Genomic DNA, 15407 nt, shown 5'->3' on the forward strand with positions numbered 1-15407 from the left:
CGATCAATATCCCTCCATTTTTCTCCAGTGGTCGGACCCACCCCCTCCCCGCCCGCGGCGATGATCCGCGGCTCCGCATTCGCGAATCGGCCGCTTCTTAATTGAGACCGTGGCTTCACTCTATTAAGTACCTAGGCCCTGCGGTCGGAGCGCTTTTTCCCGGTAAGTTATCGCAGGCAGCTCCGAGATTAGCTGTTAAAGACTTATTGGACTACAACAAGCTGGCATTAGTTACAATGTTTAATTGACTGTTATGGATACATATAGTTTAGGCCCTCAACGTCATGAGTGAATGAATGAATGAATGAATGCATGAATGAATGGATGGATGATTGAATGAATGAATGGATGGATGAATGAATGAATGAGTAAGTGAGTGAGTGAATGAATGAATTTATTCACATTATAAAAGGGTGCAATTAAATTAATTAAAGTCCACACAGATAGATTTTCATAAATTCAGACTTTAGATCTTACCTTTCAGTTAGAGTTGATTCTTGGCTGTCTTCTTTGTGTTCCAGCACCTCAGCAGGGACTTTGCTTTCAAGGCTTTCTTCCACTTCTATCCACTTAGCAGCACATTCTTCAGCCTTTTTCATGCTTTTCTCACTAAATTCAATTACCTTGCTGCAAATTTCCACGACATGTATTCCACAGAACAACAAATCGTAATCTCCAGTAAAACAGGCATCAGTGAAGCCCTCTCAGCTATGATGTGTGATAGCCTGAAGCAAAGCGCGTGATTGGCCAACTGGCATACAACTCAATGTTAAACGTGCTTTGATTGGACTAAAAATTACCCGAAGTTTTTCCGGTTTTTCTCTAATTTAATTAAAAAATGTGCAAGTCTTGTTCATGACGAGTTTCAGGGGTGATTTATATCATTTTTTTACACAATATGTGAAAATGTCATATAGTTTGGTGACTTGGGTCACGAAACAGTAGAATAAAGCTCCTCGGCCCACAACCTATAACTTCGGATAGCCCTTGCTCTCTCACTTCATCCCCCACCCCACACACCTCAGTTCTGCCACTAGTCCAACTATCTTCTTTGTCCTATCCACTCTCCTGACATCAGTCTGAAGAAGGGTCTCGACCCCTCCCCAAAGATGCTGCATTTTGTGTCTACCTTCGATTTTACCAGCCACTGCAGTTCTTTCAGAGTTCCCTTTAACACACCTAGGGTGCCATTCTTCCAATGGAAGCATGTCCCAGTCTCGCTGGAGGTGGTGGCATTGCTCCCAATGTGCTCCAATGCAGCATGGTCACTGACAGAGCAGCAATGCAGTCGGCACTCTATCATGCAGCATATTCACTTTCCTAAAGCAGCCCACTTTCACCAATGTTATTCGGCGCTTCACACTGCAGCTCTACTGGAGCCAACACAGCCCAGTTGCATATTTGCCCCTGCTGCTGCAGCCCAGCTGCGTCATCCATGGCCTGGGGCATGAGAGGCCAAGTCCTTGGGATATGGATATGTAATTATTAATAATAAAAAAGATTACGTGGAGAGGGCAGAAGAATTTGGTTGAGAAGGAAAAATGAATCAGCCGCGATAGAATGGCGGAAATGGGCCTAATTCTGCCCCTATGTCTCGTGGTCTTTATGTTCTGGAGGAGGCAGTTGAACTCGAAGATCTAGGCGTGTAGTATCTCAACCAGGGCGCTGATCACGAAGACCATAGCAATCGTGCCGACGATGTATGTTATTCCTTTGAGCAGTCTCCGGTTGACGTGGCTGTGTACCACTGGCTGCTCGGGCGTCTCGAGGTGGAAGGAGGCTACCCTACACCCATGCACCCAGGAGCGGTAGATGCTGCGGTTGAAGGGCATCACGCTTTTGATTTTGTAGATGCCGCCGCTCGTGGCATCGACCAGCCGATGTCTCCCGTCACTGTTGCCACCTTGGGTGATGAAGGGGGAGTCGCGCTGCCAGAGAACGGGCGTGTACACCGACGCCCCCGGGCATGTCATCCGGGCGTTGTCAAGGATGTCGTGGTACATCAACTGCAGTAGTGTTGTGCGAGGCTCCATCCAGTCAAACGCAGGCTCCTGCCCCCACCACCACCACCATCAATCGCCAATCTCCAGCAACAGATTGGCTACAATCACCGTTGGCGTTTCCTCCTTCTCGCACGGCTCGCAGCACATTTGGTAGTGGAACTCGGCGCCGTGCCGGGGCAAGGACTGCCCAATGTGCAGCTCCATTAGGCCGCAGGGCAAGGTGGTGCCATTTTCCTCCAGTTCCTCTTCCTCGTTCTTGTCGATCTGGCTAAGCTTGGCGTAACAGAAGCCCATCATCTTCTGCTCCCCCATTACGTTGCATCGGTCACAGTTCTTCCATGATCTCCAGTGGGTGTAGAGCCAGACCATGTGCTGGGAAGAGCCCAAGTTCACCCCCAGGCTCCGGTTTGACAAAATGCTCCCACCCAGTCCTTGGTGGGACACATAAAGCAGAGACGAGTCCTGCACATCCACCTGGTAGGCGGCTAGGATGGAATCAGCTGACTTGCACAGGTACAGGCCCGTGTCTGAGGTCCACACCATGTTCATAATCAAGGAGCCTTTCCGTACATTGGCTCGGCTTCCCAGTTCGCCCATCGGCCCTTGGTACACCCTCAAGTGCCCGGGTCCGATGAAAGTGCGGGGTTTGGCTGAGGTCTTAGTACTGCCAGTAGATGGTGTCATCCGGTAATTCAGTGGCACTCGAGCAACGCAGGCTGAGTGGGTTGTTTTGATAGGAAGGCTAGGGAGCAGGGGGCTGTGCCCGAGCAGTTAGCCCAGTCATCCTGGTTCATGAAGTTGGGCAAGCCGCGTATTAGAAACAGCATGCCCAGAATGAAAAGCACTAAATTTTCTTTACACATCGTACTTCACTGACGGTTCGTCCAGTTGATTGTGGGCTGGAGCAGGGACGTAACTGTCACCACATCAATGCCTCCCATTAGTTTAGTTTGGAGATAGAGCATGGAAACAGGCCCTGTGGCCTGCCAAATCAACACCGACCATCAATCACCCTGTCACACTAGTTATCCCACTTTTTCATCCTCTCCCTACACATTAAGGGCAATTTATTTTACAGAGGCCAATTAACCTACAAACCCACACGTTCTTTGGGATGTGGGATATGTCTGGAGCAACCAGAGGAAACCCCTGTGGTCACAGGGAGAGCATGCAAACGCCACACAGACAGCAACCAACGTTAGGATCAAACCCAAATCTCTGGCTCTGTGTGGCAGCAGCTCTACCTTCTGCACCACTGTGCTGCCTTATTTCTTCATTGATTCTTTATTCTCATGTCCTGCGCTACTTTTATCTGAGGCCCAGAATGGAGATGTTAATATTTTGTTTTGTTGTTCATTTCATTTTTCTGCATGTTCATCTAATTTTCCTGTGGACAGTATCTACAGAAGTTTCAACAGTGCACAGGACTCGTGGGACTGAGTTCTAGGAGGAGGTTGAGAGGGCTAGGACTTTATTCCCTGGAGAGTAGGATGATGGGGGGTGATCTTACAGAGGTGTCCCAAATCATGAGAGGAATAGATCAGGTAAAGGTAGTATTTTGCCCAGTGTAAGGGAATCGAGAAAGTAGACATAGGGTTAAGGTGAGGAGGACCTGAGGGATAACTTTTTTACACAAAGGGTGGTAGGTGTATGGAACAAAGTGCCAGAGGAGGTAGTTGAGGCAGGCACTATCTCAATGAGACATTTAGACAGGTACATGGATAGGTAGGTTTAGAGGGCCAAAAGCAGGCATGTGGGACTAGTTTAGAGGCATGTTGGTCGGCGAGGGCAAGCTGGGCAGAAAGGCCTGTTTCCACGCTGAATGACACGATGCAATAAATCCCTGGATTACATAGAAATACAAAATTGTTAAGGAACAGATGGAAGCCAAAGCCCTGTTGAATCCAAGTAGAGAAACCCATCTGTACAGGTTCCTGCTCTTTCCTCACAGCCCTGCAAATGATTTCTCTCATGCCTGTCCAATTCCCCACTGCAGGTACTGATAGATTCTGTTTCTAATACCAAGTTCCAGATCATATGCACGATCTGGGTGAACAAGCATTTTCATACATCTTGTATCCCTTGTATCTCTTGCTCAAAGGTATTATGTCAGAGGAAATTCCAGGCACGTAGTTAACAGTGGGTGAAACCCAACATTGAAATGAAGTACATCCTGAACGGAAGCAGATGTGCTGTAAATCGTGGATGAGTTCAGTTACAAATTGCTGGCATGTCTTTAACTCTAATCTGCTACTGGATTCCCCATGGAGTCTAACTTCAAACCCTGATCAAGTGCTGACTTCCCACCATTACAGGTTTAGTTGAGATAATTTAGCTTAGTTGAGTTTAGTTTAATTTAGTTTAGTTTAGATAATTTAGTTTAGTTTTAGTTTTGTTTAGTATATTGTCACGTACACCGAGGTATCGGGAAAAGCTTTTTACTGCATGCGATCCAGTCAGTGAACCGACTATACATGATTACTTACAATCAAACCGTCCACAGTTTGCAGATACAGGATAAAGGGGAATAACGATTAGTGCAAGATAGAATCCAGTAAAGTCCGATCATAAATAGTCCGAGGGTCTCAATGAGGTAGATGGTTGATCAGGACCACTCTCTCCTTGGTGATAGGATGGTTCAGTTGCCTGATAACAGGTGGGAGGAACGAGTCCCTGAACCTGGAGGTGTGCATTTTCACACTTCTGTACCTTTTGTCTGATGGAAGAAGGGAGAAGAGGGAGTGTCTGGGGTGAGGCTGGTCAGTAATTATGCTGGTGGCCACGCCGAGGCAGCGTGAGGTGTAGATGGTGTCAATGGAAGAGAGGTTGGTTTGTGGATGCTCTTGGCTACATCCACAACTCTTTGCAATTTCTTGCCGTCTTGGATGGAGCTGTTCCCATAACCATGCTGTGATGCATCCCGATTGAATGCTTTCTACGGCGCATTGTAGAAGTTGGTGAGGGTTGTTGGGGACATGTCTATGTGGAGTTTGCTCATGATTGCTGAAGATATACACAAATTCCTGGAACAGCACATATTTCGCTTGGGCAGCTTACAAACCCAGCGGTATGAACGTTGATTTCTGTAAAAAAATATTCCTTCCTACCATAGAGCACTAGTTGATCGTCACTTTGACTATATTTTCTGTGTGCTTAAGCAAAGCAAGAATTTCCTATACAGGGACACATGACAATAAACTCACTTGACTTGACTTGAGTTTGACAACCAATGCCATTGGGATAATGCAGTGTGGGTTTGGAACCAAGATCCAGGAGCAAGATCCCCAATCCCAGATAACTAAGCATGACTAAGAGGAGCACATTAATGAGTAGGAAAGAAACTGCAGAGAATTGTGGACACAACCCAGACCATCGCACAAACCAACCTCCCTTCCAATGACTCGATTCACACTGCCTCAGCACGGCCACCAGCATAATCAAAGACGAGTCTCGTCCCAGTCATTCCCTCTCATATATAATATATAATATTCAAACAAGTCAGATTTATGGTTTTTAGAGTGATCCTGACTATGGGTGCTGTCTGTGTGGAGTTTTTACGTTCTCCCCATGACCGCATGGGTTTTTCTCTGAGAACTTTGGTCACCTCGCACACTAAACAGGTACAGGTAGGTAGTAAAATTGGCTTGATAAATGTAAAAATTGTCCCTAGTGTGTGTAGGATAGTGTTAATGTGCTGGGATCATTGTTCAGTGTAGACTCGGTGGGCCAAAGGGCCTGTTTCCGCGTTATATCTTTAAACTAAACTAAACTAAACTGAGAAAGAAGACACAAGAAAATGGAGGACAGATTAGCTAATGATCAGTACACTCTTTGTATAATTGGCCTACAAATGCTTCTGTGGCATGCTAGCCAATTTATACAATACATGAAACCATAGCAAAATCAGTCGGCTTTAAAACATCAGCCTCTCAGCCTTGACAACATGAAAATTAGGATGAGAGAAATCTCAGTACTTAAACAATATTAAAAATTTCTGCGTAACTTCAACAAAACCATTAAAAATCACCAACCCAATTAATTAGAATCCTGATACCCAATTCAGCTGAACATGTGAAGAGCTCCAAATAATTATATGTAGGAAGGAACTGTTGATGCTGGTTTACACCGAAGATAGACACAAAATGCTGGATTAACTCAGCGGGACAGGCAGCATCTCTGGCTGGAGAAGGGTCTTGACCCGAAACATCACCCATTACTTCTATCTAGAGAGGCTGCCTGTCCCCGCTGAGTTACTCCAGTATTTTGTGTCCTAAGAATTATATTGTATTTGAGAAACAATGAAGATAAATGTTGTCACTTTGGCAATGGTCGGTTGCTATGTGCATTTTCAAGTTTCAATGCCCTTCTTTATTAGTCAGAGAAAATCTTTGATTCAGGATGCATTTACCATTTGGTGGCAATTTTAATGATTGTAATATAAGGTAATGGAAATACTGACTTTCAAACTTCTGCCTGAATTATTGGTTGCATTTACCGATTGTAATTGAGTAACCTACTTTCATAAACTAAATAGTTTCTGGAAATAGCGAGCATTTGGTGCCCTCTTCTGAACTAAATGCAAAAAGACAATTTTGAAAATCGTGAGTTGTATTACCAGATTATAAATGTGAGCATCTTTGGAGTCTTTCTGATATCTAAATGTTAAACGAGTTTCCTAAAGCTTAATTTATGGATCCCTTCAAATGTATCAGCTTCTTCAGATAACAAAACATAAGAAAAATAAGAAATATCACATGAAATATATCCCGTGCTTTTTTTTATGTATCCTGTCTTCACGCTGGTTGGAAATTAATCAGAGGCTACGGGACTCTGAGCCAAATTCCCAAGTATCTTAACTTAAGCAGAATTGACTAAAACCTCAAGTTATTTGTATTCATTTATGCAATGTGAATTAACGTAATCCTAAAATAAAGACACTTAAGAATTGTCTATTCAACTAATTGCCTAGGATCAAGCAACAAAGAAACAGGCCGTTCAGCCCAGTATCTATCTATTCTAATGCTGTTTGTCAACATATGATCCATAGCCTACCATGCCTTGGTGATTAGAAAATAGGTGCAGGAGGAGGCCATTTGACCCTTCGATTCAAATGCTTATTCAGATACTTTTAAGTGTGACACTATCTGCCTTCAATGCCCTTCAACACCCTTCAGAGTGAGAGGTTATTGGGAGCAGTAAGACTGGGGAGGTTACAATAAGATACAAACTCCGTGCAGAAAGCACCTGTAGTCAGGATTGATCCTGAGTCTCTGGTGCTGTGAGGCAGCATCTCTGCTGCTGCGCCACTGTGCCGCCCTGAAAAAAACAAATAATAATACTCCTCGGTAATCCACACCCTAGTTCAGTTTAGGGGCTGTGGCGGCGTTCCGGCGGCGGCGACCCGACTTCGGAGCCTCAGAGGCTCGACCGTGGGCCCAGTGGACGACATCGTCGGGAGCTCGCAGGTCACAGGTTAGTGACCTGTTTTTCCGAAGCTCCCACAACAACAGCTTCGTCCGCTGCACTGGAGTGCGGCAGCTTCGACCGCCCCGGGCCGCGGAGTTTGAACCGGCCCGTTCGCGGAGCTCGGATTCAGCCGCGGGACTGACTTACTTGCCATCACCCAGCGCGGTCACAACATCGGAAGCCTCAGCGCAGAGGGAGAACAAGGAGAGAAGAGACAAGGACTTTAAGACGTTTGCCTTCCATCACAGTGAGGAGGTGCCTGGTGGACAATGTGGTGGATGTTAAATCTGTGTGTTTTTGTTATTTTATTCTATGTTATGACTGCAAGGCACGAAATTTCATTCAGACTGAAAGGTCTGAATGACAATAAAGGATACTTTTTACTTGTTAGTTGGCCACCACTGGCCTCCCTATGATTTGTTAGGCATTTGCTTTTGCTTGTTGCCCTCTTGTGTCATTCAGCCCAAGCGTGGTCCACTCATGGATCCATTGGAATGCAGCCCGGACAGTTCCAAACCTCCTACACCCAGAATCCGCCAATGATTTGAACATGGCCGAACCCAGCCCAAAACCTCCATATGTATAAGGAAGGAATTGCAATTGCTGGTTTACACCAAAGATAGTCACACAACGCTAGGCTAACTCAGCGGGACAGGCAGCATCTCTGGAGAGAGGGAATGGGTGAAATTTCAGTCCACAATTATGCACTCCCCATCCATCGATCAAATTAAAAGCCTCAGTGCTTCAGAAATAAAAGAGTGACTATCCAGGCAAGAAGAATGAGCACATTTGATGTAAGGATAGACACAAAAAGCTTGAGTAACTCAGCAGGATAGGCAGTATCTCTGGAGAGAAGGAATGGGTGTCGTTTTGGGTCGAGACCCATTTTCGAGACTAGCCAGGGGAAAAGGAAACAAGAGATTTAGACATATAAGGGTGATGGTGGAATTATATTTACTACCTCTCAATGCTCATTACCAACCCGAGAAAAATGAACTGATTCTACAGTACATGAATATAAATTCGGGAGAGTTGCATGAAGGAAATAATGAATTTTAAGATTCATCAAAGATACATTATTCACAACGACCAAATCAATAATCATAGATTAAAGAAATATTGCAAGGAAACAAACTTTTCAAAGTAAAATAGAATATATTTATTGGAACAACAATAGGTAAATCTTAATTATATATTAATTGGAAACAACAATAGGTAAATCTAGTTAAAATATCTGTAGGAGCAGTGCTGTTATTGTGATTTTTTTTCTGCAGAGTCAGAAGTTGTTCCTTTTTTTTTATGAAACTACTTTTATTCAAAAAAATAAAAATAAACATAGAGTATTAACAGAATCAAAGACTGCCTATGTTGACAGTTTACAAACAAATGATCATCAAATTAATATAACGTCAACTTTATCAACAAAACACTCGACCTCCAACGGTGACCAGCATTCACGGAAGGTCTCCAAAGTCCCCATGGACACCGCGTGTTCCCTCTCCAGGGACAGGCGGGCATGGACGTAGACCCGGAAAAAGCTCAAGCAATTAAAAAAAAAATCACTTAAACAAAATTATCAAATTAAAATATTAACATTTTAATCTATAATATATTCAACCTCCTGTGGTGACCAGCGTTCACAGAAGGCCTCCACAGTCCCCATGGACACCGCGTGCTCCTTTTCTAGGGACACGCGAGCTCGGACGTAACCCCGTGAAAGGGGCAGGCAGGCGACCGCTGTGCGGCCATCGACTGCCCGCTGCCTGGACCCGCGAATGGCCATCTTGGCCAGGCCCAGGAGCAGACCGACAGGGAGACCCCCTCCTCCCTCCCATCCATCGCCCCTCTGTACCGGGTGCCCATAAATTAATAGCGTTGGACTAAAATGTAGCCAAAACTTGAGGAGCAGCCCTTTCAGATACTCGAACAGTGGCTGCAACCTCTCACACTCTATGTACACATGGAACACGGTCTCTTCCTCACCGCAGAAATGACAAGCAGGGGAAGAGTCCGTGAACCGGCTCAAATACCTATTACAGGCCACAGCTTTGTGCAACACTCTCCACCCCAGGTCCCCGATGTAAAGGGGGAGGACTCCCTTGTAGAGAGACCTCCACTGGGGACCGCTCCCCTCGTCAGGTGGTAACACGGACCACCAGGGTGTGTCTGGACGGAAGACGAGGGCGAGGAAGTGGAGAGTGTGCAAGAGCAGCCTGTACAGTTCGTGCCTCTCCGCGTCACAGAACGGCACGCTGGGCATCTCGGAAAGGCGGCTCATGTTGCATGGGGCCGGCTCTCGGGGAGGGACCCGGACTGTGGGCCCTATGAACAATTCCGACTGAGCGCGGTAAGCTCGTCCGGAATCGCTCCATGCACACGCCTCTCCTCAACACCCACCATCACAGCCACGACACCCCCCTCCCCCTGAGGAGCAGGGCCCTGACTGAGACAGAGACCCAGTGATTCCCCTCACCCCAGAAGAAGTTGACCAATCTCCTCTGTAACATGGTTATAAAATAAGAGGAGGAGACCATAGTGGCCATCCGGTACCACAGCAGAGAGGCCACCAGCTGGTTTATAACTACAGCCCTGCCCCGGTAAGAGAGCACACCAAGTAGGCCGGACCAACGTCCCAGCCGGGTGATCACTTTCGCCTTCAGCTCCAGTTTGCGGCGGCCCCCCCCCCCCCCCCCCCCCCCCCCCCCCCCTCAGCGGGACTCAGGTAGAGCACCAGATAGAGGAGGCACGTGGTATTCCACGCAAAACCTGCCATCTCCTCCGGCAGGGAGTCCACCTGCCACCCACCCACCAAGAGACCAGAACACTTCCCCCAGTTGATCTTGGCGGAGGAATCAGCCGAGAAAACCTGCTGGCACTCACGCATCCTCCGCAGGTCAACAGGGTCGGTGAACATCAGAATGACATCATCGGCGTAGGCCGAGAGGACCACCTCCATCCCCGGCCCCGGTAAAGCCAGGCCTGTCAACCGCCTCCGGAGAAGGCACAGGAAAGGCTCAACACAGATGGAATACAGCTGACCGGACATGGGACATCCCTGACGAACCCCCTTCTCAAAGGGAATGGGGGCCAACAAAGAGCCGTTGACCTTAACAAGGCATTCTGCAGCAGTGTATAAAAGTCGAACCCAGGCCACAAAGTTTGGTCCAAATCCGAACGCCTGCAGAGACCCCAGAAGGTAGTCGTGCTGCACCCTGTCGAACGCCTTCTCCTGGTCGAGGGAGAGAAAGGCGACTGACTGACCAGCCCCCTGGGTCAGATAGATCAGGTCCCGGACCAGATGAACATTGTCCTTGAACATCCCAGGACTGTGTATGACTGGTCAGGGTGGATCACCTGGGACAGCACGGGACCCAGGCGATTCGCCAATGCCCGGGCAAAAACTTTGTATTCTGTGCTGAGGAGAGAGACCGGGCCAGTTCTTCAAAAGGCGGAGATCGCCCTTCTTGGGCAGCAGGACAACAACTGCCCTGCGCCACGAGAAGGGCATCTCCCCAGTCGCCAGGCTCTCCCCCAGGACCTTCATATAGTCACCCCCCAGGACATCCCAAAAGCCTCTAAGGTTGTAGAAAGACCCAACCGAGGCACCAATGCTCTCTGGATCTGTGACAGAGGAGCCACCATCCGCAAGCAACTCAACAAGCTGCCTGCGGGCTCCTCGCCCCTTCTCCAGAGAAAAGAAAAAGGGGGAGGCGCGGTCCAGATCGTGCAACATCTGGACTCGCGACCTCACATACGCACCCCGGGACCTCCTAAGCTGCAAGTCCCTCAGTGCTCCCTTCTCCTGGTACTCCTCCCACTCACACGAAGCCCCACCAGTCTGATCCAGACGTGCCTCCTCTCTCAAGCCGTCCGATCTCGGAGTCTCGCCTCTTAGTCGACCCCCTCGCGTAGTCCTGGCAAAACAGACGGACGTAGGCCTTCCCCCCGTCCCACCACTGCCTTTGGGAAAAGAAACGCCCCTGCCTCTCCCTCCACCTCGCCCAGAACTGCCTGAATGAATCCCGGAATCGGCAATCCTCCAACAGCTGGCTATTAAAATGCCAGTACGCGGACCCAGCCCGTGTGCGCATCAGGATAAAATCCACTCGCACCAGGCAATGGTCCGAGCATGGTGCCGGCTGCATGGAGGCCGCCGAAACACAGGAGACATAGGCCTTGAACACGTATAAATGATTAATACGGGAACCACCACCCTCAAACCTGTACGAGAAGGCGTTAGAGTCGGGATGGAAATTCCGCCAAGCATCTACCAGCTCAAAAGAGTCCACCATCTCCCTTAAAATCTTTACTGCACCCGGGTCACGCTGAATGCCAGTGCGATCTCTTGCCTCGAGGGCACAATTATAATCTCCCCCAAGGAAAACACACTCCCCACGGTCAATAGTATTCAACAACGTGGTCACTTCCCTTGTAAGCGTGTCTGCATTACGCCGATCTTGGGGGCGTACACATTAATGAAGGCACGCCATCCAAGCGCATGGCCAGATACAGCAAATCGCCTGGTACAATGTCCTGCACTTTGAGGATCTCTGGCTGGAAAGACGGGGCCAACAGGAAGGCCACTCCACTCGAATTGGAGCTGAGATGACTCATGTAGACCCCCCCTTCCCACTCCAGGAGCCAGGTGGGTTCATCACTAGCCACAGTGTGTGTTTCCCGCAGGAAGCTCACCGCATACCTCCCGTCCCTGACCACTGAGAGATGGTGAAACCTACGGAGAGACCCTCTGCCCGCATTGATATTCAGGCTGGCTATAGTGAGCTTCATTTTGAAAGTACACTAGATCTTTTACCCGCCCCCGGTGAAGGATTGGAGCCACCCCTAACCTTCCGCCCTCCCTTTAGGGTCTTAAAAAGCTCTTGGAACTGGCGCCTCTCATTTCTTATTAGCCCCGCCTCATTCCTCTTCTTCTGAAGGATGGCATGAATGGACTGCATGGGCGCACTCAGATCTGACCAGCAGTCGACAGCCAAATCCGCCTTGTTCCCACTCCCTCTAGTGTCCTTTAAGAACTTCCGAAGTTCCCAGACTTCGACAAGTCGAGACATGGGGCCGCGGGTGGAGCAGTCCGTTAACTCACTGTCGATGGACTCCGCGTACCCCTCCTCCTCGCACTCAATGTCCGAGCCCGAGTCTGGAAGGTTACTACTCTCAGCCGCCTCACTCACCCCTCCCTGTGAGGTGGGCATTTCAGCCACATCACACAGTCCCTCCCCTGTCACCATCCCACCCCCAGGATCAGTGACAGGGGCAGGTACCAGTGCCTCTGACTTCGGCAAGCTATCTGACAATTGGCCAGTCTCCTGCACGCTCCCACCGCCCTCTGTAACCGGATTGTGAACAGTGAAGACGGACCAAGTCTCCGGGCCTTGCTGTAAGCGGGCCTGTCTGGAGTCCGACTGAAGGACACGACCCGGAACGATCTTGCCCTCCTCACCCAGGGTACCCGCCCCTGCACCGTCACCCAAGATCGTCCTTGGGTTAACATTCCAGAGTTGATAAAATGTCTAGACTTCACCACGTGTATCTTAACGAGAGCATTTATAGTTACATTTATTTAAAAAGTCATATTTTCTCAGCTTCCCCGCTCCCGATACTTATAACAGAACAACCTCCTGATAGCCGTGCTGTTTTACTTATCCGTTAATCTTCTTTCTTAGTTCTTGTGCGTATTTATATGCTTCTGGATCAGTAAAAACGCGTTCCAAATTCTTGTAAGTGACCTCATTTTTGCAGGGTAAATTATCCCATATCTTAGGTTTGGGATTCCTTTCAGGATCTGTCTTGTCTTTGTAAACAGGTCCCGTTTCTTAGCCACTACCGCTGGGTAATCTCTAAAAAATTTCATCTTCGAACATCAGATTTATTGTGAATGGAATTGTTTTCATAATGTCTTCCAGAGCAGAGATTTCATGAAATTTCACTATGATCTGTCTTGGGGAGAGGGGGGGGGGGGGGGGGGGGGGGGGGGGAAGGGGTCCTGGCCTCGGTGTGCAACATCTGTTTTCTGTTTGTCATGCAGCTTGAATACTTGTTTAAGTAAGTTAGCAGCGAACTCCCAGGAATCCATTCCAGTCTCCTTTCTCTCTCTCACTCCAACTGTCCTTAAATTTTGCCATCTTGATCGGGCTTCCAAATCAAGGCATTTGTCAGTCATTTTAACCAGTTGCCCTGAGACACAATCTTGGTCTTTCCTCATTCTCTTCATCTCTTCAGACATTTCCTTCATCGCAGTTTCCATTTCTTTCATAGCAGTGCTGTATGCTTCAGTGGTATGAAGAACAGAGTTAAAATTTTCATTGCACTCCTTTTCAACCCGTCCGATTTCTGCACTTAAGTCGGTCTCAACTTCATCAATATGTTTCCTTAGAGAACCGACTGTCTTAACTTCCCGATTCCCAAGCTTCATATTTTTAGTCAGACTTGTATCCAGTGCAGAAATCTCCTCGTGTAGCATCTCAGTGAAGTCTTTCGTTACCGAAGCTCTTATAGATTGTTGCATTTGTTCCATTTGTTTTTCCTTTGTAGCCATTTCAGTAGCAAATCTTTGAGCTTCAGTTTCTTCTTCAGAGCTTTTTGATGTTGTTTGCAGAGTTTTACCCAGCTCTTTAACACAGAGTTTTGTAAGAGGTCTTGTAGTAGGTCTTTGGGGAAGATTCCTCTTTCTCATTTAAAAGTACCGTTATTCCCCGTTATTTAGCGGCGATTTCTGATTACCTCACTTACGCGACGTCAGGCATCTCCGGTGAGTCTTTTTAGATCGGTCCCATCTTCCTAATCGTCTTTTTTAGCGATTTAACGCATTCGTCGGGAGTGGAGCTGAATGCTGCGCCTCTCACAGCTGCATGGCGCCACCGGAAGTCTCCAATAATAGATTCAAGAAATACTGCAAGGAAACAAACTTTTCAAAGTAAAATGGAATATATTTATTGGAACAACAATACGTAAATCTTAATTGTATATTAATTGGAAACAACAATAGGTAAGTCTAGTTAAAATATCTGTAGGAGCAGTGCTGTTATTGTGATTTTTTTTCTGCAGATTGCAATACCTTAAAGAGAATATACAGATTTGAAAAAAATATGTTAGCTGCTAAACGATGGTGTGAGACGGAAAAGGGTTAAAGAGTTGCAAATTGTGAAACCAGATGAAGGAATGTTAATGGAGCAGGCAGGAGGGGAGAAATAGGAGTGGCTAGTAGACTGCAGACACTGCAGTTTTTTCAGAGTTCCCTTTAACACACCTAGGGTGCCATACTTCCAATGCAAGCATGTCCCAGTCTCGCTGGTGCAGTTCAGTGACGGTATCTGTAATACAGATTGTCTCCACAGTATCAGTACGCTTAATGCAGCCAGGTTCACGAGCAGAGCAGTCACCAAATGCAGTGCCGTAACTGCCTGCTTACACACCAATGTCTTTCCAATTCAGCTGTTGCAACAGGTTCCATTGTACTGCCTCTGTCCCTTCACTGCAGCAAGCTACATGCATGCCGCTCAGGGCTGTGTCCAGTGCAGCTCTATCCCTAGAGCAGCTCTGCGGGCAGTGACCGTTGAAGGTGATGGCATTGCTCCCAATATGCTCCAATGCAGCATGGTCACTGGCACAGCAACAATGCAGTTGGCACTCTATCATGCAGCATATTGATTTCCCTAAAGCAGCCCACATGCAACAATGTTATTCGGCACTTCACACTGCAGCTCCACTGGAGCCAACGCAGCCCAGTTGCACATTTGCCCCTGCTGCTGCAGCCCAGCTGCGTTATCCATGGCCTGGGGCACGAGAGGCCAAGTCCTTGGGAGATGAATAAGTACTTAATTAGTAAAGACAAAAAAGATTAGGAGGCGAGGGCAGAAGAATTCGGTTGAGATGGAAAAATGAATCAGCCATGATAGAATGGTGGATATGGGCCTAATTCTG

At 47.6% G+C, this 15407-nt stretch overlaps 1 pseudogene; it reads right to left on the bottom strand.

Moving 5' to 3' along the window:
• Window positions 1–292: 292 nt before the first annotated feature.
• Window positions 293–4270, bottom strand: LOC129709012 (protein FAM187B-like; annotated as a pseudogene).
• Window positions 4271–15407: the final 11137 nt, after the last annotated feature.

This window comes from Leucoraja erinacea, chromosome 24 (genome assembly GCF_028641065.1).
Source record: "Leucoraja erinacea ecotype New England chromosome 24, Leri_hhj_1, whole genome shotgun sequence".
In the NCBI taxonomy this organism is placed as follows: domain Eukaryota; kingdom Metazoa; phylum Chordata; class Chondrichthyes; order Rajiformes; family Rajidae; genus Leucoraja; species Leucoraja erinaceus.